This window comes from Cricetulus griseus, chromosome 10 (assembly GCF_003668045.3).
Source record: "Cricetulus griseus strain 17A/GY chromosome 10, alternate assembly CriGri-PICRH-1.0, whole genome shotgun sequence".
In the NCBI taxonomy this organism is placed as follows: Eukaryota; Metazoa; Chordata; class Mammalia; order Rodentia; family Cricetidae; genus Cricetulus; species Cricetulus griseus.
In genome coordinates, this window is record NC_048603.1 from 13,995,733 (window position 1) to 14,018,236 (window position 22,504).

General features: G+C 46.2%; 1 protein-coding gene across 2 annotated transcripts in view; it reads left to right on the forward strand.

The window, feature by feature from the left end:
* Nucleotides 1-22,504, forward strand: part of Ncald (neurocalcin delta) — a 384,273-nt gene that overhangs the window by 124,337 nt on the left and 237,432 nt on the right. For both annotated transcript variants that reach the window (XM_027431388.1, XM_027431389.1), the window contains exon 2: nucleotides 20,426-20,482. The gene's annotated coding sequence lies outside the window, so the exon portion shown is untranslated. The remainder of the gene's footprint in view (nucleotides 1-20,425; nucleotides 20,483-22,504) is intronic.

Below are 22,504 nucleotides of genomic sequence, written 5' to 3' on the forward strand. Positions count from 1 at the left end.
AACCCCTCCCCACTCCTCTTAGTCCTGGGAGACTGGTCTCTGGGCATCAGTGAGCTTCCTGTCCTCCAGATTCTGTTCACATTTGACCAGCAGGGGGCGCCCACACCACCTTGTCTATATCTCACAAATGAAGTCCCCTTCATTAAAGCTCTGATCCCAACATGTCCTCTCTTCCTGCCAGGACACTGAGCTAATAGAACATCCAATCCCATGTGTCTGCCACACAGATAAGGAAACAGACTCATAGAGAAAACTAAGCTTTTCCCTCATATGCTCTCTCTCTCTCTCTCTCTCTCTCTCTCTCTCTCTCTCTCTCTCTCTCCATCCATCCATCTATCTATATCTCTCTCTGTCTCGCTAAACCAGGGTTTCTCTGTGTAGCTCTGACCATCCTGAAACTCACTCTGTAGACCAGGCTGACCTCAAACTCAGAGATCCGCCTGCCTTTGCTGGGATCAAAAGTGTGAGCCACCACATGAAGCTCACTGGCTGAGATCTTAAAATCATAAAATGCTTAACCAAGGACAAGAAGCCACAGCACCACAGTTCTCTAACTGATGAAATGCTTCTGAGAAAACTTTACTTACCAAAAAAGAAAGAAAGAAAAAGAAAGAGAAGGAAGGAAAGGGAAAGAAGGAAGGAAGGAAAAAACCTTGTTTAGGGACTGGAGAGATGGCTCAGTGGCTAAAAGCATTGTCTGCTCTTCCAGAGAACCCAGGTTCCATTCCTAGCACCTACGTGGCAGCTCACAATGCAAAACTCCCACTCCAGGGGATCTGACACCTTCTTCTGACCCCTGAAGGTATCAGGCATGTTTGTGGTGAACAGATACACATGCAAACAAAACACTCATACATGTAAAACAAAAAAATAATAAAAATTTAAACTGTCTTAAAATATTTTAATAGGACAAAAAAAAAAATAAGAAAAATACCAGTAAGAAGAAACTTAGTTGAACATGGTGGCTCATTCCCATGATTCCAGCATTCAGGAGGCTGAGGCAGTAGGATTGCCACGAGTTCAAATCTGCATGAGCTTAAGAGAGAGGGTAGAGAGAGGAAGGGGAGAGAGAGAGAGAGAGGAGGAGGAGGAACAAGACTCCCCATTCTTTCTCTTATAACTTTGAAGATATTTTGTTGAGCCCATGTTTCCTTGACTCTAAGACATTTTTATGTCTCTCTCATGACTACTTACTATGTAGCCCAGGCTGGCCTGATGCTGGCAATTCTGGCCCCGCCTCCATGACAGATTTGTCTACGTCCAGCAAATGTCCTCACTTACGATGTTACGTTTTATTTCTGGAATTCCCACTCAGTTCTCTTCTAGCTCCCAGTGCCCACTGGGATTCTCCATCCCGGCTTGCATTTTATTCCTCCTTTTCTTTGAGACTTCAACGTATTTAGACAACGTCCGTGAAGTCTCCCTCTGTTCCAACAGGTCACAGGTCACCTCCACCTAGCTGTGTTGTTTGCCTTATCTTGACAATGAATTGACTTTTCCTTTCTTTATCCTTTCAAGCAGCTTGTAATTTTCATCGAGTGTGGGACAGTGTTTGTAGAAGATTGGTAGATAATGAAGTCAGTGCTGGGCGCTGTTCCATCAGGCTGCTGATGTGGAGGCCAAGCCGGTCTCAGTCAAGTTTAGCAACGTTAGTAGTTAGGGATGAGTCTGGGTGAAATCGGGCTCACAATCGCTCACAGTCCTCTGCTAGAGAACTGTAGAGGCAGCAGTTACCTTTGCCTACTTGGGCGCAATGCACCAACGTCCCGTGTCCCATCTCCGTCATCAGCTTTCAGCTGACTGTGTACCCAGTCTGCATAAGGCAACTTTACGTTCATCTCTAGTGGTGGGGTGCCCTGGCTCGGCTCTGTCTAGGGAGACACTGTGCGGCGAGTCCTCAGTTCTCCCAGCCCAGCCTGGTTCTTAAGCAGGCTTTGAGACGGGGCTTTGAGATGGGGCTTTGAGTGTTAAGCAGTGGATCTCTGCCTCCTTTCTGTGGGTCTTTGGAGTGCAGAGCGTTGCCGGTCCTTCCTCTGTGGCTTTTCCTTTGTGTGAGTGCATGGACACTGGAGAGTTTCCCATTCTTTCACTGGGCTGGATGGCAAGCTTTTGCTTTTGTCCATTCCCAAAGCTGTTCCCTGTGGATGGTAGGGCTAAGGAGACCGTGTGTTCTTCTTCTGTGTTTGAAAGCTCTGTCTCACCATGAAATACACTTCTGGGAAGAGATGGGGTTTCCAACTACAGGGAGGTACATTCTCCAGTCTCTTCCTCATGAGTGCCACTGCAGATCTACAGGGAAGAGTGTGACAGACACTGCAGATCCACGGGGAAGAGTGTGACAGACACTGTAGATCCACGGGGAAGAGTGTGACAGACACTGCAGATCCACGGGGAAGAGTGTGACAGACACTGCAGATCCACAGAGGAGAGAGTGACAGACACTGCAGATCCACGGGGAAGAGTGTGACAGACACTGCAGATCCACGGGGAAGAGTGTGACAGACACTGCAGATCCACGGGTAAAGTATGAGAGGGGCTTATAGACTCATCATGTGTGTGAGGCTTTCAGGAATTCTATGCTGCGAAGTAGCCCACGCTTGTCCTTGTAGACTCCATGCCATTTTAGCTGTTTCTTTCTTGTGTTTCTGTGTTTTCTTACCATGTCCTGACCACAGTGACAGTTTATGTGTTCCTTTTCTCCTTGGAGAGGCATGGCACTTTTAACAAGTTAATTCTTAGAATTACCCTCTGGTGTGCTTAACATGAGGCATAACTGTATTTATTATAAGAGTGATATTCATCACCACTCTCCATCTCATACAACTGTGTATGATTTAAAGAATTTGAAGAATCACTTGCATTAAAGGAAAATTTTGGCTGCAAATAAAAATCACAACCCAGCTGGATGATGGTGACACACACACCTTTAATCCCAGCACTTGGAAGGAAGGCAGAAGCAGTCGGAGTTCTGAGATAGAAGCCAGCTTGTTCTACAAAGTGAATTCCCGGACAGCCAGGGCTACACAGAGGAACCCTGTCTTGGAAAATGAACCGAAACAAACAAACAAAAATCACAATGTAAAGCTTAATAGGAAAACTGAAGACTCAAATCTTACTCTTTTTCCTGAGTTGCAGCATTTGACGTTTTTTTTCTTTCTCGAATCTCGGGAAATTCGTGCCTGCAGTGGTAGGGCCATGATAAGAGAGATTACCCCTAGGTGTGGGGAAAGGAAAAGAGAATGGCTTGCTTTTTCCGGCACTAAACGTTTTTGAGGAAGGGACATGAGAAGAGACAAATGGAAATGAAGTTAAGAATGAGACAGCAGCAGCCTGGTCTCCAGAGCGAGTTCCAGGACAGACTCCAAAGCCACAAAGAGAAACCATGTCTCGAAAAACCAGAGAGAGAGAGAGAGAGAGAGAGAGAGAGAGAGAGAGAGAGAGAGAGAGAGAGAGAGAACGCACAAAACAGGCAGTACAGCTCCCAGCTCCACAGAGGTAGCTTGTGAAATGAAAGATCCCGGGGAAAGATTACGAACGATTATGGAGCTGAGTTGCGTTTCATCCTAATTCCAGACACAGCTTAATGATTTAAGGCCATGTGGGGAAAGGTCACCTCAGCTCCTCAGTGCTGTGCCCAAATCACAATTTGAAACCCAAATCACCAAGAGACCCATTCCGATGCAACACCTTTCTTGTCGCTCAGGTTGCCCTAGCACCCATTGTTTGGCACGGACTAATCTCTTAGTCTCCTATTTTAGTCCTATTTTAGTCTCCGCAGTGCTGGGGTTGTAGGCGTGGCTTCTCCATGCTTGTCCTCTCAGCTCACCCCAGTAAGTTCCAGTCACTGTGGGGCCACCCAATCAGCACCCCCTAAAAGCCTGTTACAAACACAGAAGTGTGGGCTGGGGTTGAATGTAGCCCTGTAGGAGGGCACTTGGCCAGCAAGCACGGGGTCCTTGGGCTGGGTCCTCAACGTGGGGGAGGGGTGGCAACACAAAACTTTAAAAAGGGGATTCAGCATTGCGTAGCCTACCTCAGATCTAATGAGTCATATCCTCATTTCAAAAGACTAATGAGAGCGGTTCTTAGGCACTTGAATGTTTGAGAAGCGGTATTTTACATAATCACTATTTCTATTTTTTTCAGAGTTGCATGCACTTCTAGTAATGAGATTAAAATCCTTCATATCAAAATATTGTGAAGGTAACTCCACTTGAGGATACCCCGGGGTGTAAGGCACAGAATTAAAACATCTAAATGTGTCTTACAGTAAGATTATTCAATTTAACAGAGCAATTATCACTGGTGTACATGTTTAAAGCTTTATTCGCCATAGTCCTTTGAGCTTTGCCCTTCTAGCAGAAGCTCAGCTCTTTCTTCTAACAATATTTCCGGGGCTTCCTCTTCTAAGGGATTGTGGCTCTCTGTGTTATCCCCAACACGTGTGCTGAAACCCAATCGCAAAAGGGATGGAGTTATTTAGAGATGTCAGTCTTGGGGTATGACTAGAGCATAGTGTAGCCCTCACAGATGACATTAGTGCCCTACTGAAGGAAGCCAGAGGGAACTCGTCGTTGCCTGTTGAAGGACTGTTTCTGAGCCACTAGACAGCAATCTGATAGTACTTAGTCCTAGACTTTTCATCCCTTAGAACTGTGGGAAAATGTTGTTAATTTTGAGACAGAGTCTCACTTGTAGCCCTGGCTGCCATGGAGCTCACTGAGATCCTCCTTACCTCTGTTTCCCAAGTGCTGGAATTAAGTACATATATCTCTATACTCATCTGTGAGAAATGCTTGTGTATTCTTGGTCTGTTTTATGAGCTATTATATCTATGGTATTGTGTTACAGAAGCACACATAGATAAAGACACATGTGCCTCTCTCCTCCTAAGCGTAGTTCTGACTTTTTCTCCACCTTGGTCAATAAGCAAGTTTCTCTATGAAGCTGCAGCTCTTGCAAAGGGCTCCCAGCTCTCTAACCTTCCTGACCTTGAATGTCTGGTTATGTAATGATAGGTGCATGCGCACATTATTTTCTTAATTTCCAATAAAGGTCAGCTTTGTAGTTAGCTCACTTTCCTATTTTTTAAGCTTTCCTCTTTCCTCTGATGGAAGAAAAGAGTAAGCAGCCAGAGATGGATTCCATAGTTTCTATTTCCCTCTTGTCTTTCTCTGTGTACTGGGATCCCTGTTGTCTTCCCCTGTGTTCTGGGATTCCTCTTGTCTTTCCCTGTGTGCTGGGATCCCTGTTGTCTTTCCCTGTGTGCTGGGATCCCTGTTGTCTTTCTCTGTGTACCAGGATTCTAAGGTTTCCATGTCCCCCAGCCAGAGACTTGCAGCCAGTGTTCTGGCAGTTATCATTGAGTTGGTTTAATGTATCGAGTTCAGCTTGACACCGTCATGCATATTCTGAGCAAGTAGCTCGGGAAGATGCAGACCACACTTCATGGCTGAGTTAGCTCAGGTAAAGCTTATGCTAACTGCACGGACCAGTGGAGTCTGCTTAACATCTACGGTTACTCTTGCCTCCAGGAGAGGCTGATGAATTCGTTTGCTAACTGCATGGACCAATGGACTCTGCTTAATCTCAGTGGTCACTCTTGGCTTCAGAAGAGGCTGATAAATCTAATCTCTAAGTATGTTTTTACTGCACAGGTAATCAGGTCTAGGTTTGCTATTGATGTGGAACTGGGCACAGACTGCATATCAACAGGGGCCACATGGCTAGCTCTACAAGAAGTGGTTTGGGTTTTAGTTGTGTGGAGGTTCAGCTATGATCAACCCTTCTGTTACCCTTACTCCTGAGACCTTACGTGGAAAAGAAAACTACATGTGACTGAGACCAGAAACAGACAAAAGAAAGGATTACCCAGACTTGCAGGAACTTACCGGTGTGCAGTCTGGGCATTCTACAAGTTTGCTTCCTTGAGAACTGAAAGAATTCACTGAATGGAAAGAGGACTTTAAGATGCATACATTGTTTAGTTCTGTGTCCAGGCAGAATGTTGGGAAGCGGAGATGATGCACCTCCTAAAAATAGCCATTATATGTCTCTGTCTCTATCTATCTATATCTGTATCTACCTATGTATAAAAAGGTCACCCCGTCTCTCTGTATGTACAGCTATAATTTGGTTACTTTGTATCATTATGTGTTACAATGATTGGGTGTCTGAGGGTTTTCTATTGCTGAGAAGAGATACTATGACCATGGCAACTCCTTTTAAAATTTTTTTATTTAAATTAAAAACAATCTTATTTTGCATACCAATCCCAGTCCCCTCTCCCTCCCATCCTCCCATGCCCCCCACCAACTCTCCCATCCCACCCCCCTCCACTCCCCAGGGAGGGTGAGGCCTCTCATGGGGTTCATCAAAGTCTGTCCCATCATTTGGGGCAGGGCCTAAGCTCTCCCCCATGTATCTAGGCTGAGAGAGTGTCCCTCCTTAGGGAATGGGCTCCCAAAGCCCATTCGTGCACTAGGGATAATAAATACTGGTTCCTGTGCCCCCCAGTAACACAGAGTCCTGCTTCAATCCTATGCTGGCTCCCCATGCAACTCTTACAACGTCCAGACAATGGCAACTCTTGTAAAGAAAACATTTAATCCGAGTGGCTCCCTTACAGTTTCAGGGGTTCAGTCCATTGTCATCGTGACGGGGAGCATGGTGGTGTGCAGGCAGATGGGATGCCGGAGATGAGAGAGGGCTGCATCTTGCAGGCAACAGGAAGTCAACTGACTGTCACTCTGAGGGAAGCCTGAGAAGAGAGACCTCAAAGCAGCCTCCACAGCGACGCCTCCTAATAGTGCCCTTCCTTTGGGGGCCGTTTTCTTTCAAACCACCCCACTGGGTCATATTTGTTGCTTTATATAAGCTTCCCAACTCCCGCTCCTGATGACCTCATAGTATAGATGGCAATGGTTATGGAAGCCAACAGAGGGAGGATGCATGTGGGGTAAACTGGTTTCCATATAAAGAGTGGGCGTGTCCTGCTTGTAGCTGTTAAAGAAAGCGTATGCGTAGCACAGCTCCAGGTAAAGGATGGGGTGATTCCGGATGCGTCCACATCCCAGGTCATGGCTGGTGAACTTCAAACTGCTTCACTTGATTATTTTACAAAACCTTCTAAAACGCTCTCTCTCTCTCTCTCTCTCTCTCTCTCTCTCTCTGTCTCTCTCTCACACACAAACTCTCACACACACATTCTCTCTCTCTCTCTCTCTCTCTCTCTCTCTCTCTCACACACACACAAACTCTCACACACACATTCTCTCTCTCTCTCTCTCTCTCTCTCTCTCTCTCTCTCTCTCACACACACACACACACACACACACACACACACACACACCCGTAGACTGGACAGTACTCCTCCCATCTGCGTGCTGCTGTTCCCCTCCCCTGAGGAGAAGCTCCTCACTGGTGAGCAGCAGGCTTTGGCTGCTCCGTTGTGTCCTTGTCATCCCTGACTTCTGCTTCAGTGCCGATTTGTGCATTTCTAGCAACGAGTCCAGCTCCTCACAAAGGCTCACCCAGGAGTCTAAGTTGACAGATAATTGTCACCGCTGATTGCTTTGCTGACAGGGCTTTGTGGCTATTTTGGGCTTTTCTCGAGAGTTCCTTAATTAGAGGAAACTGTCCAATCAGCCTCTAGTCAGATATCATCACATCTGTAGCCGAATCAGGCGACATCGGGTTTGTTCCTGCCAAGCTGGTATGAGGCTGGCAGCCTGTGGCACAATCTGCTGCCAGGACGGTGGTCCGCACTGTCCTGATCTGAGTAGGTTTGTTTCTGGGTTAAGGGGAAAACACTTCATGTCCCTGCGCCTCCATCAGGGGCACCCACACAGGCACCCCTTCCTGGAAATGTCACACCCATGGCCTGGTGGAATGCTCACTTGGTTCTTTGGGACATCAGACATCGCAGGATCCTTTGACACTTGCGAAACCCTCTTTCTTTTATTTTGTTTCTTCCATGAGAGAAATGCAGACACGATCTAAGGTTGGTTCCTACTTGGGAAGCCTTCGAGGTGGCTTCCCATACAGTCTGGTGAGATCTTGATGCAGTACCTTAATTAAAAGGAAGGTTGGTCTTCAATTGGAAAACATATCTGTTACAGTAAAGCTTGAGGGGAACCTTGCGAGGATTCCATGGCCCGAGAGGGTGACAGAGGTGAGGGACAAACACACCAGGCAGACAGAGCTTAGTGAGAAGTTTTATTACAAAGAGGAGGGGGGAGAGAAAAGAGGTAAAGAGACAGAGAGAGGCCAGAAGAGAAGAGGGAGACAGGAAAAGTCCTGTCTGCCCAGGGGAATAGCGGGAAGAGAGCAGGAAGAGAGATCTTAAGTGGGCGGGGGTCGGTCTTTTAAAGGGGTCCTTTGCGTGCAGACTACACAATCATGGAACCCTGGGCTGGCCAGGGCACTGCCCGAGTGCATTCTGCCAGGTGACAGGTGCCAGCCAGCATAAGGCCTGAGTCCTTACAGTGTCAGGCTATATGTTTCAAGGGTTTTATAGTTCCGAATCCAGAGTACCCTTTACCAGCTATTAAGTGGGAAGCGTCTCACTCTGAGGCTACTTGGTTTGAGTGTTACTTCAGAATCGGGCACACACGGCTCACTTGCTTATCTGCATGCAAAGTAGGTATGAGAGTTTTAAAAGATGATTGTCAAGTGTACACTGACCCTTCCCATTCCTTATTTCTGGACTTCTCGTGTCAATGATGAATTGCGCTTGCTGGGGTAATCTGCAGTTAACAAAGCAAAGAGACCTTCCCCATTCTCAGGAATTTAACACTCTGACTGATTGGCAAATTAACTTCTGCAAGTGGTTTCTCATGGCTCCTTCCAAGGTGTCTGTTTTGTTTGTTTGTTTGTTTTGTTTTGTTTTGTTTTCTGGAGTTGTTGATGTTGGAGCAGAGAACAAAGAATTTGGAATTGACTCAGGGTTGGATATTGAGAATTCCACAGAAAATTCTGTCATACCCTTGGGTTACACAAAGAGGAATTGATGTGTGCATGTGTTTATGTGTGTCCCTGTCAGTCTGTCCGTCCATCCGTCTGCCCATCTGTGTGTCCATCCATAAGACAAAGTGAGGGTTGGTCATAAAGTAGAGACAGTGGTTAATGGACGTCGTAGTGAGTGAGTGAGTGAGTGGAATCCTTACGCTCCAATGAAGCCCACGGAGCAGAGCGTGGGTAAGAGCCCAGGAAGGACGCGTTTCCCTTGTGGCTGGCTTTGCTTCCTCAATTAAAGATGAGCTAAGGCCAGACAGTAGGTTGTTCCCTACTTCCTTCAGCTCTTGGTTCAGTGTAATGCTCTGAGAGCATTAACCAAGGGCCCAGTATCTTCTTTTAAAGCTTTTTTTTTTTTTTTAAGTATGTGCACCGTGTTTGTGCAGTGCCCGCAGAAGTCATAGAGGATGTACGCTCCCCTCAACTGGAGTTACAGATGGTTGTGAGCCACCATGTGGGTGCCGGGGACCAAGCCTGGCCCCCCTTCAGAGGTAACAAGTGCTGTGAACTCTGAACCACACCCCCCCCCCCAGCCTGTGAGTCTTTTGAGGTAACATCACATTTCATTGTGATTCTTAGGTGCTGGGAACCCAAGAGCCTAGAAGTGAGTCCCATGTCCAGTTTATTCCCGCCAGTGGCATGCTTCCCCAGAGCTTAGTTTCTCAGGTAACATTTTGAAATTCCTTAAACTGCACCCTAGTCATGATAGACTTGACCAGAATCATGCGGTTACCATGGCATCCAAAGACAGACTTTGGAAGCTCATCGACTTCTCCAGACACAAAGACAGCAAACTGTCTGAAGGGACATTTTCCACCTCAGAGGCTGAGAATAGGAACAGAATTTACCTGAGACAGTAAAACTGATTTTTCAGAACTCTTCTCTAGAATAATCTTTCTCAAGATTTCTGCTGAAAACTGCCCATGGTTTGCAGCTTTTCTTTCATCTCTAATCTGAAGGCCTCTTTCTGACTAAGACGGAAATGTGAGTGACCCTGGCTAAGAGATCTTTTGACATTCCAGGAGTGGTTAGAGCAGTTGAGACATCCTGTTTATTCAGGAGCAAAGCTGAGTCTACCAAGACAGGCCCGCCTTCTCCAATAGACACCTCTCCCTTCTGGTGGAGTTCTTTGTTTCTGTTTCGAAGGTAAAATTGGTTAGGTATATCTGAGGTTTAAAACACCACGGTGCTGTGGGTTAGATGATAAACTTCTTACTTTCGTAAAGTGGATGAACAAATATTTTACGCTCCCCCCCCAGTTGTTTTGGACAAAAGCATCAAAAATTGACTTTAGTGAGAATCTGCGGCACAGTGAGGTATTAAATTCTGTGCTCATTCTGGGTTAGATCTGTAAACGTGCTTACCCTGTCCTGCTGCTGCGAAATCTGAGCCATCCCACAAAGCCCTTCCCGACCACCGTTCTGTTTTCTGCTCCCTTGTTGCTTGAGCTAATGTATAACAGATTCTCACACAGAGGTGAGATTACAATGCTTTTTTTATATTTTTAGTGAAACAATTCTTTGATGCTAATCTAATTTCCATTAATTTATAGCTAAATTAATAAAAGAATTGGGTCTTATAAATTCTTATTGTTTGAAATTCTTTGCTGCATGGAAAGACCCTGGAGCACCAGCGTTTTGCCTTAGAGTGAGGGGGCAGGGACTGTTTAAGTCCTTAATTTCCATTGTGTGACATTCATGTAACACTCGGCCATGCCAAGTGCGCCTTCAACCATTCTTGTTTGAACTACAAGGGGGGTAATAGCCTCCCTGAGGCGGTGAGGGATTTTTGTTTGTTTTCAATCCGTACCCTTTCGTCTTGCTGGTATACAACGAACGATACCTTACAAGTGGCAAATTTAAATTCTGGTTTTAAAGAGGCAGAATGAAGGTCAGGGTGATTTGGCAATTTTTTAAATGCCTTTAATTCAAAATAACATCTCAGAGCAGCACAACTTAGGGTGACATAGTTATAACTCAGAGATGCCCCCTTTAAAACCAGGATTTGTTTTGTTTTGTTTTTTAAATTGTAATCTGTTGGACAGATGGCTTAGGCTTCTTCTTCTTTTTTTTTTTTTTTTTTTTTTTTTGAATTAGAAACAAGATTGTTTTACATGTCAATCCCAGTTCCCTTCTCCCTCCCGTCCTCCCCTACCATCCTCCCAACTAAAACCCTGCCTATCACATATCCTTTCTGCTCCCCCTGGATGGTGAGGCCTTCCGTAGGGTGTCATCAGCGTCTTTGTATCCTTTGGGATAGGGCCTAGGCCCACCCCCGTGTGTCTTGGCTCAGGGAGTATTCCTCTATGTGGAATGGGCTCCCAAAGTCCACACCTATGCTAGGGATAAATACTGAACTACTACAGGAGATCCCGTAGATTTCCGAAACCCATGTTCCTGGGGTCTGGATCAGTCCTATGCTGGTTTCCCAGCTATCAGTCTGGGGAGCAAGAGCTCCCAGATGTCAGCTGTTTCTGTGGCTAAAACCAGATTTTACCTGGAGGCAGAGTGGGAGCGCTAGCCAGCTCTTCCTGTCCCCCATTCTGTGTCAGGCTGCCCTGTTGTAGTGGTGATGACATGAGGAGGAGAGAGGAGCCCCCAGAACTTGCTTGAGAATTGTCTCTCTCCTCTCCCACGCCCCCAGTTTGCTTTAAGCTCCTCCAAGCCAGGTCATTTGGCTTCCTGCTGCATCCTTCGGACTAGGGCAATGCCCAGCAGACAGGACAATTCTGTAACGAACCGGACGTGGTGGTGTTTATGGCAGCCCTCAGGAAGCAGGGACAGACAGATCTCTGTGAGTTCTAGGCCAGCTCAGGCTACAGAGTGGATTCCAAGCCAACGAGAGCTATAGAGTGAGGCCCCAGTGTCTCAGTCTCAGTTCTATTGCTGTGGAGACGCACCACGACCACAGCAACTCATAAATGAAAGCATTTACCTGGGACTGGCTTACAGTTTCAGAGGTTCAGTCCATTGTCGTCATGGCAGAAATTGTGGCAACACGCAGACAGATGTGGTGCTTGAGAAAGAGCTGAGGGCTCTACATCTGCATTTGCAGGCAGCAGGAAGAGAGAGAGTCTGGGCCTGGATAGATTTTGAAACCTCAAAGCCCAATAAAACACTTTTCCCAACAAAACCACACCTCCTAATCCTTTCAAATAGTGCCACTCCCTGGTGACCAAGTGTTCAAATCTATGAGCCTATGGGGGGCGTTCTCATTCAAACCACCACACCCTGTCTTCAGATAACCTCACACTCCACCTCTTATATCTTCGAACATCATAGAAAACGTTGAACCTAAGAATCCCATCCGAAATAAATATGAGTATAGAGGGGAAATACATATTTTCCATCCATTGAACTGAGATGCAGGCAACCACAGGAGAAAGCTAACTTTTCCATCCTACCCTCAGGGAGGTCAGAATCTTCTCAGAGACACAGACTCCCTGCCGAGGAAGGGATGAAGAAAGTGCCTTTGGTTGCAGAGGGTGCCCACTGCAGACATTCTGGTGTAAGAAGGAGGGGCAGGTACCTGGGGCTCTACCGTACATTCTCCAGGTGCCTGCACCTTCCTTTTTTACTGTAGGAAACTGAATTCAGCAACACTGGTCGAGGGATGAGTCATTCCAATTACCTGGAGGGAAGATGAACTTTGATGTCGTTTCAATTGGCCCTTTTCTTTAAATAGTCTAGTAATTACGTGGTGATTTAGCATTAATAAATAATTGCTTCCATCTTTATCTCAGCCTGGGTTAATGTTTTCTAAGTTCAGCGGGACCATATTTTTCAAACTATCCAATTAAGGATCAACTGCTAAAACTCTGACTTGGGGGCTAGGAATACTCTTTTTCTTAATAAAGATTTCATTTTTTTGGGGGGGGGACTGGAAAGATGGCTCAGCAGTTAGGAAGGAGCACTTACCGCTCTTGCAGAGGACCTGAGTTCAGTTCCCAGCACCCAAGTAAGGCAGCTCACAACTGCCTGTAACTCCAGCCCCAGAAGATCCAGTTCCTTCTTCCGGCCCCTGCAGGCACCTAAACTCTCATGTTCTTAACCAAACACAGACAGACACAGACAGACAGACAGACAGACAGACAGACAGACAGACAGACACACACACACACACACACACACACACGCACAATTTTAGAGAAAAAGACTTCATTTTGGAATACCTTGATATTTACCGTGAAGCTGGAAAGATAGTGCAGGGGTCCCAAGTTTCCTTTCTCCAGCGTCCCCTAATGTCAGTGCCTCAAATAACACAGTGCATCATCAAAACTAGTAAGCTGGCATATGTGTCATAGAGCTAAGCTGCAGGCGACTCAGAATTGCCCACGATTGCCCACTAATGCCCCTCCTCTCTGTTCAAACCTGGCTGTCACTTGAGACTTAGCTGTTCGCTCCTCTTAGCTTCTTTTCTTGGGTGGTCTGTTCTGAGCTTTTAACAAATTTCACTTGTTAAAGGGTACATTTGCACCCTTCTCCCAAGTGAAGCACTTATCAGTCAGGGGCCTACCCGGAGCACGGAGCACGTAGGGCACACACTGCAGCATTCTGGAGAAAAATGGAGCAGAGTGTTGTTTACAGAGGTGGAGGCAGGATTAAGGAAACAGATGGAGGTTGTTAAGGCAACCAGGCTCTGTCTACAATGGGGTGTGGTGCATTGCGTTGTGGGGAGCAGAGACTGCCCAAGCAGAGCAGTTGTCAGAAGTGTGTGTGTGTGTGTGTGTGTGTGTGTGTGTGTGTGTGTGTGTAGGAGAAGAAGCCACTTATAGACCAGGAGATTTGGGTCACGTGTGTGGAGGAAGACACCTGCGTTTCCTGCACCAGCCTCATGTTAGTAAGCCCGACATGACACTGGAGGGCACGGTGGTGGCCGTGGGTTGTGGGAAGGAGTTTCATCTCCTGGTCGTAGACACAAAGGGAAGAGTGGAGGGAGAGTCAAATACATTTACATTTAGCCTTGGAAACTGTCTAGCTTATCAACATGTGGCAAGTTCAGCAAATATTCTGATGGAAGTTAATAACGTAATGGAAATTACAGCATCCAGCGGAGGTAAACAAATATCCAGACCGAATAAACGAAGCATTGCCTCAGGAACTGATAACAGGCTTTTTGAGTGAAATAGACAACCTGGAGACATTTGCATAAAATGGTGCTTTTTTTTTTCCTGTTTTGTTACCCAGCTTTGGGTTTTGAAAGAATGGTGTACACTTCTGAGGGATGACAAGCTAAATTCTGGAAGAGAAGAGTCCGAAAATCAATTTGCTTTTTATTGGAGCTGCAAAGTAATGAAGTCAAATGAGCAAGACTTCCTCTTGCTCAGCTGTGGGGAACCCACTCTCCTGGCGTCTGTCTGACGGGTTCTGGTGTTTCTGCTGTGGTGTTTTGGTTTTGGACGGTGGGAATGAGTGGATGAGATTTCTTAGTTTCAAACGAGGACTAGAAACTTTAAAAGGTTGAATATCAATCTGGTTTGCATTTTTTGACATTAAACACATTAGATTTACCAAGATAGAAGGTTCTGTAGGGATTTGTGGCCACCTTGCCCCACCCTAGAATACAGGTCTCAAATATGTGTGAGTCGGTCTTGTCTCATTTTTCTCCAGGAGAGAAGCCATTCTCCTTTCATCTTGAAAGCGATTGCGCTGGGGCCTTGGCCAGATGGAGAGTCCTTCCCAGGGTTTAATTGAAGAGAGTTCAAGAAGGGGCTCCTACAGACCTGTGGGCAGGGTCCTAGGGATTGATGGAACAGGGAGGTCTGACCAGAAATCATCAGGAGTGGGAAGCCATTCTTATCTTGGTTCAAAAAGGGTGAAAGAGCAAACGATGTTGTCTAGTAAAAGTTGTAATCACTAGCAAAGATCACAGTTGAAGCCACGTGGGTGAGGGGACCTGGCTGTTACCAGATCCTTCAGTGTAAGCAGAGTGAGCAGACAGTGACCCATAGTCTTCTTCCCACCTGTGAGTGGTTTTTCCACCGAGGAAGCCAAGGGAAGTGAGATGGCAAGGGAGTGTACATGGTGCCAGTCAGGGGAGTGTGCATGGTGCCAGTCAGGGGAGTGTGCATGGTGCCAGTCAGGAGAAGTGCCCTGAGGGGGTGCCAGTCAGGGGAGGTGCCCCAAGGTGGTGCTAGTCAGAGGAGGTGCCCCGAGGGGGTGTGCTGGAGGCCAGCTAACTGGCCCACTGTAACTCAACATTTTCACTGCTCCAGATTATTATAAATATAGATTTGGAGGGAATGTAAGCTAGACGTTGTAAACTAATAAGCAAACCTACTTTTTTTTATTTAGAGAATACTTTATTAGTTTTTGTAATCAAACCCACGTAGATAAGACCTTACATATTTAATACAGTGCCTTACCCCTGTACAAATGGAAAAAAATTAAGTTCAACATTTCTAGACCAATATGGCTGTTAATTTCTGTACTATGCCAACTCAACACGGTAAACTGGGATACTTTTTTTCCAAAGTTGACAGCACAGCTAATGTTTCCAAAAATTCATATATATATATATATATATATATATATATATATATATATATATATATATATATATATATCCAATATGTTATGCATCAATAGCAGCAACAGCTTTTCCAGGTTCTGCAGTCATTTGAACAAAATTGTAGAGACATCCAGCACACTCCATTTAAAAAACAACGACAACAACAACAACAAAAGTTAAAAACAAAATCCCAGAAAACAGCACAGTTCTGTTACTCTTGTGGTAACTGGCACCATTTTTTTTTTTTTTTAATTAGCTTCTCAGTCATCTGGAAGGAAACCATTCTGAGCAACATCGTTAAAAACAGCTCTGATAAGCACGGTCCCTACTATGTATCATAAGGCAGGTCTACATATGAGTGAGACACATCATGTTTGTCTTTTTGTGATTGGGCAAACCTACTTTTTAAAGAGCAGTTTATGGTTTTAAAATGAAGCCCTCTTCCTCTAACCTGTTGAGGTCATAGTTCAGGAAAGTCCTCTGTCTTTGAGTTGCTTAGCCTCTTAGTATGTTGAGAAAGACCTCATCCTTTAGCAACATGGAGGCCGAAGGAGCCTTTGAAGACCCGGGCCCAGCAGTCGCCCCAACTGGCATTTTCAGAGTTCAAATGGCCGTGGCGGCCTGTGTGCTATCATTGCCCTAATGGGTTGTTTCTGTTAGAGCTAAATGTAATTACCAAATAATTGTTTCCAGTTGTCCATTGATTATTTATTCATGAAACACTGAATGAAAATTGGCCCCAAATGCTTCAGCCATGGAAAGACCCATTTTGGGGAGGCAAATGTATGTGCTCTCTCTTGGAGGTCATTTGAAAACAGATGCAGAGTGACCTTAAATGCTTCTGGTGACTCTCAGAGAACCTCGTCTCAGAATCACTGCAGGCCTGGTGTGAGCCTCAGTGAAGCAGAGAGGGGTAGGGTGGCATTTTAGGAGAGGGACCTGGAGTTTTCTTCTAGCTGTGCTTTCAGAAAGTGACACGGGGCAACATGGGCTCCAGGAAAAGGAACCATATTGGGCTTTTCTCTTCCTGGTTTATGACCTCTGAGAAACCATGACATCTGCTGCTCTCCCAAGGTGCTGAGCATCTCGGTGCCAGCCTCCATTTCCTGAGGCATGTTTATTCTAAATAACTCAAGGTTTCCTTCCATGTTAGGGATAGATTCTTAGGCAAAGCTACCTTCATTTAAAGTTCCTGCAAACAAAAATGATGCTCGTTAAAATATTAGTTATTTATATTGTACGTTCACATAGACTCTTACAAGGGCCAAATTTTGCTTTTATTGTTCCTTAGCCCAGAAAGGGTGCCTGTCCTTGTCTTTGTCTCCAGCCATGTTGCCTGTAGGAAAATATTGAGTAACAAGGTTAAAAAATGGTCAGCCAGCCCAGGAAGAGGTCAAGGGTCTTTGACTCTCATTGCTTAAACGAACTTAATTGAAATTTTAAACAAAGCTAAAAATAGATTTGTCTAGCCTGCTTTTTGTATAAAAGGACAGTCGTTGCTTTTCAAGTAGCTAAAATCAGTGGCTCACAGTTACATATGTAAGCAAATGCTATGACCCTTTGCCGTTGTCTCCATCTAAACTGTGTGAGATACCAAAGCGGGCAGGGGCAGCTCACGCGCCACACCATGGTAGCTGCCCGTGACCCTAGACTTCTGGCGTTGGCTCCATTGTATAGGTCTGTGACCACCTCAGTGCTGTTTGCTTGATTTCGAGACAGTTCCTATGTCAGTAGGCAGCAATCCAGGCCCAGCCTGAGTTCTGTGGTCTTTCACGTTCTCTCAAAGTCAGTTGGCCACCATGCTCGTCCTTCTAAGTTCTTCAGAGGACGCCCATTCCCTGTCTCACGGCGAGCTCTGTAGCCAGAGCGCTAGAACTTGCTTCTAGCCAGCTTGCCTGCTCTCAGTGTCTCTTTGCTTCCGCTACCAATAGGCTTCGGGGACCATTGAGTGTGTCAGGTCTCTTGATAACAACCCTCATCCAGTCTACAGTGGCAGTTGGCAGAATAAAATCCTCTGTCTGTCACCACCACAAGTGTCTGTTTGCAAATGCTATGGGCAAGACTCGGTGCAAGGTGCTTTAGGAAGGACAAACAGCCACCCTGCTGGTTTTACACCGTGCCTTGATTAGCTTGTGATTAGCCTGGACGGCAGGCATTGTACTTGTTATCCATGAATGTACAGGGACAATCAAGTTTCTAATCACATTCCTTATTCTATATTTCCAGTCTATATAGTTCTGCCAGGTGTACAACTTGGAAAACCATGGTCATAGTCCTCCCCAGGTTGCTGATGAGGCCTCTGATTTTTCAAAAAAACTAGGGTTCTTTTTAGAATTCACATGTTATATAAAATTATTGCTTCAATCTTAATCCAAGGTACAGTTTACTGCATAACTACCTAATAGCTGGCACTGTATCAAACCCTTGGCATTTGCAACATGGTAAGAAAGACTTCAGGGTGCGGGGGGGGGGGGGCACCACCATGGACAAAGCTGGGTTTATTATCATGCTGCAGCAAGAGAGGATGTATGTCCTGGGGTGCTGTGGACTTGGGAAGAACACGGGCGGTTTCCAGGACTGCACAGTCAGAATCTGCACACTAGGAAGTTTCTGCAACTACCAGAGGTCTCGTCTTTAGGATACGTACCTGTGCAGAGCTGTGGTTGGGTTTTACTGCCGTCATGCCGAGAGCCAGCGAGCCCGTCTGAGCCAGCTGGTGTTCATCTCACATGCCGTGGTTTGTACAGTTGTCTGTGTTGTGAGTCATGGTTTTATGAGCTGTGGCTTTTGCTTAAGTTCCAGGTTCCCTTTCACGGGCTGCCTATCAGCTGAGCTTGCTTTACTATAAAAGTAGAAGAAGTCAAGACAGTGTCTCTGCAGGGAATTCCCTGTTTAGGCTATCGTTGTTCAGCATGTGTTGTAATAGAGTTAAGAACAGGTTTTCCCTTGTTCTTAGTTTTTAACATGTCATTTTGTTTTTGTTTCTCTTGCCTCAGAGACAGAGTCACATTTAGCTCAGGCTGGCTTTGAGTTTTCTGTGTACCTAAGGGTGGCCTTGGTCTCTTGATCCCTTCCTTCTGTTTCTATCTTCCGAGTGCTGGGATTAGAGGTTTGTGGCACCATATCTGACTAAGCATGCCATTTTGTTGAAATTCTAAAATATATATGTTTCTATATGCATTATACACTAAGCAAATCACATACATTATTTAATTCCAACTATAGGAAGTAGGTGACGTTTTTCTTACTCTTATTTTCAAGTAAAGAAACTGAGAGGCAAAAAAGGTTGAATAAGCGTTCTTAGTCACCCTGCCAAGACACCAGGGCATTGGACTTTATTAGACAAACATTTATTGGGCACTCTCCTAGAGCTCTCCCTAATCTGAAAAATAAACCTTGGAAGTAGCTGTTACCCGAGGAGGGAACTGAGACCTAGGAATGTGAGCTCACTAAGCTAGTGGAGTGACCCATGGCAGAGGAGGGTCTGGAGTGCGGCAATGAGGTCCTGAGCAGCTTTCCTGATCTCTTCAGCCTGTCCTGAGCAGTCTGGCCCCCACACTGTGTTGTTAACCACCGAACAGCTCAGCAGCAGAGAAGAGTCGGGGAGTGTTGACATGTAAGCTGAGACTTGGCAGATATATGGGATTATTTCCGTATGGATCATGCAAACCAGGCTCTGAGATTCCCCCCAAGGAGCAGGGGGCCTTGAGGAACCAGAGTGGCGCTGCCGGGCCAGGGAACAATGGGAATGGGGCTCTGAATGCAGAAGACGGAGAAACAGTAGGTGGCAACCAATAGAGCTGGGGCCAGGAATGAAAGCCAGCCTGGGGGACTTCATTCTTCATGTGTGACCAAAAGGATGCCCATCTCAGTACCGAAAATGATCCATGAGTAAAAGGACTGGCAAGGACATTCGTTGATGCTGAAGGCAGTTCCAGAGAAGTTCTGAGCTCATAGGAAACAAAGAAACCTTTAGAGAAGTAATGCTGTTGGAGACAGTCCTGGAGCCATTGCTTTGAAGAGTACAGCACTCACACTAATGTCTATGTCCCCGTGGCTACTGTCAGTCAGTCCCAAGTCTGAAAGAATCTCTTTGTTTGTGGAGTGCTGGGGGCAGTTTGCTTTTAGCATTTCACCTCAACGTTAGAAGGCAGATGCCATCCATTCCCTATTATGTAAACGAGAACATGCACTCGGAGGACCCAATGGTCAGTGGTAGAGCCATGGCTTCCAACTGGTTTGATTCTCTCGTGTTTCCGTTAGTTGTCTTGCCTCAAGAAGTTTGTATCCTCTGGCTTAGGAGATGCAAAATGCCTCAAACACACAGCCATCTTATGTCCTAAAGAGGCTGGGGTAACAGTGGGACTAAGAGGAGACAAGGTTTCCAAGTTGGCTTATCCCTTCCCAGTGCTGGGTCAGAATCACCCTTTTCTGATTGCTCCCCACCATGGAGCTTCCAGGCTTAAAATAGTCATTTCACCAACGAGTAGTGCTCCTTAGACATCAAGTGGCGCTCCCAGGGCGGCAGACTGAAGTCACTGATACCTGCCGCTGGACGGTGTTCTTCCTGGGGACACCGGTTCATTAGCCAATTAGCAGTTAACTTTGTGCTGTCCTTCCCAGTTCACGTATTTAACTAAAAACAGGCGCCGCCATTAGGAGGTGCAGTCACTCAAAGGTCTCTGCTGACTGGGGGCTAGTGATCAACTTTGCTGATTTAGGGGTGTGGCATCCCAAGTACTTGCTGATGCAGAGAAAAGGGTGGGGTAATGCACATGGATGGTGGATCCTTGAAGCAAAGGGATGGTTTGTTGTTGTTGTTTTCTCTGTAGAATGCACGTATAGATTGTCTTACTTTATGATTCTAAAAACGAATTTTTCCCACTGTTGTCAACCACAGGTAGAGTGGCTAGCAAGAGCCTGAGCGGAAGAGTAAAGCCACCTTGGATGGTCCTTGGTAAGTTCCTTAAATTTTCTGCACCTAACTTTGTTTCTCTCGTGTGTGTGTGTGTGTGTGTGTGTGTGTGTGTGTGTGTGTGTGTGTATGTGCTGCAGTGAGTTCTGGGATTGAACTTAATTCATCAGGCTTGGTGGCAAATGGCTGTCCAATAAGTCATCTCAATAGCCCCAGATTCTAGCTTCCCAATACTTTTAATAATGGAAATTCATAATTTCACTTGACCTTGAAAAAACCATTACATTTCTATATAAGAGAGCTTAACTGTATGTGATCAGTGCAAGAAGGGGCATAAGAACGAGTCCGTTGGTCATTGGGCTAGAATCAGCCATCATGTCTGCCTGTCGGTCTCGCTCCAGTGAAGGATGGTCCCTGGCCACACTCACTGCCCAGACGCCTCAGTTCTTAGTGGCCTCACTATGTAGGCATCTTGCCATGTGGGGCTTTAATATCTACATATATCATGACTCACGAGCCAGCTGCGTTAGCAAGTTCTCATTCCTCAACATCGGGATCCAGTCCGGTACCTGAATGGAAACACAGAGCAGTGCCGCAAACTGTTGACAAAAGGTACAGCAAGTCCCCATGAGACTGCCGTCGATGGGTTTCTAAACGGGAGGCCTCCCTTGCGTAGGATGGTGTTTGGTGGTGGTGTGTAATAGGTCTGGGCTTCCCGGGGCTCCTGCCTCAGCCAGAGAGAGCCTGTGCAAATCCCTGCAAGGTGTTCCTTTCTGCTGTTTGCTCACTGCCTTGGTCCCCCTCTGCACGCGCTGCTGTACTGGACTCATGGCCATGTCTCTTTAAGGTCCCATTCTGCTTACTTCTCTCTATTGGCATCAGCAATCTGTGCCTCTCTTGCTCCCCCCCCAACCTCCCAGGATCCTCCCTGTCTGAGAAGGGAGCTCAGGAACACGCGTGTCACACAGATAACCAAAGTCCTGCACATTCCAGAATCAGGTCTTGTTTTCCCGAAACTTTATTGAGAGAATTTCAAGGCCAGTGTGTTTTGTATCGGTGGGGCTGCCTTTGGGGATAGGTCAAGGCTGGTTTTTCCTTTCAAGTCCAATATGTGACACAAGAGGGCTCGTAGTTGTGAGTAGATTGGGGATGTCTCTGGGATCAGTGGAGAATGCATGGTGATATTGCTTGTCTATGACAGGGGCGTCAACGCGCAGTTTCTCTAGCTTGCTGTCTTAGGCTAGGGCAGGGTTTGGGAGAATTTGAGGAGATGGACATTTTGTATAAAAATAGGATGCTAACCATTCCATGTTTCTCAAAGATGACTCAGCTTGCCCTTTTCCATTAAAAAAAAAAAAAAATCACCAAGCGTGTCTTCCTTTCTGCATAAGCTCTTTTCTGCCACTGCCGTGAAAGGGGATGAACTCAAGCCAAGCTAGATGGCAGGAAGAAACTATCGTTGCCAAGAGAGAAATAATCAAAAAGGCAAGGTTAGCATTTGCCCCTGGTGGGAAGCCATGGGATGTTGGTGTTGTGTCTGCTGTCTGTCCATGTTTGTCTTTATCTGGTGGGATGGTTGCTGTTGGCTCTGCTAAGAAACAGTTGTTTACCCTAGTTCCATGGTGTTTGAGAGAGTATGGATTAGAAACAAGAATATTGACATCTGGAGATGTTAGACCCCCGAAAACTCAAGTATCCGGGGTCCCAGGCCACGTTCTCGGTCACCCCAATCACCAGGCGGATTCGAGAGCTTGCTGCAAACTGCACGAGGCTTTATTGTAATTTAACGAGCTACCCCCATGTTAGCTTGGGTCTTTCACCCACCCGCCTTGGCGGATGGCTAGAAAACACAGTTTGAAGCCGCTGTGCACAGATCTTTATAGGGCAACGTAAGGGGAGTGTCTAGGGCTACGCACAGGCTCACAATTGGTGTGCCTCCAGGCTTGGAGGGCTTGCCCTGTGTTGATTGGTCAACTGGTTGTTATGGCCCATAGGCCCTCCCAGGGTGGTTGCTATGCTCTCTACATCATTGCTGTGCGCTTGTCGGTAAAGCACACCCAGGGT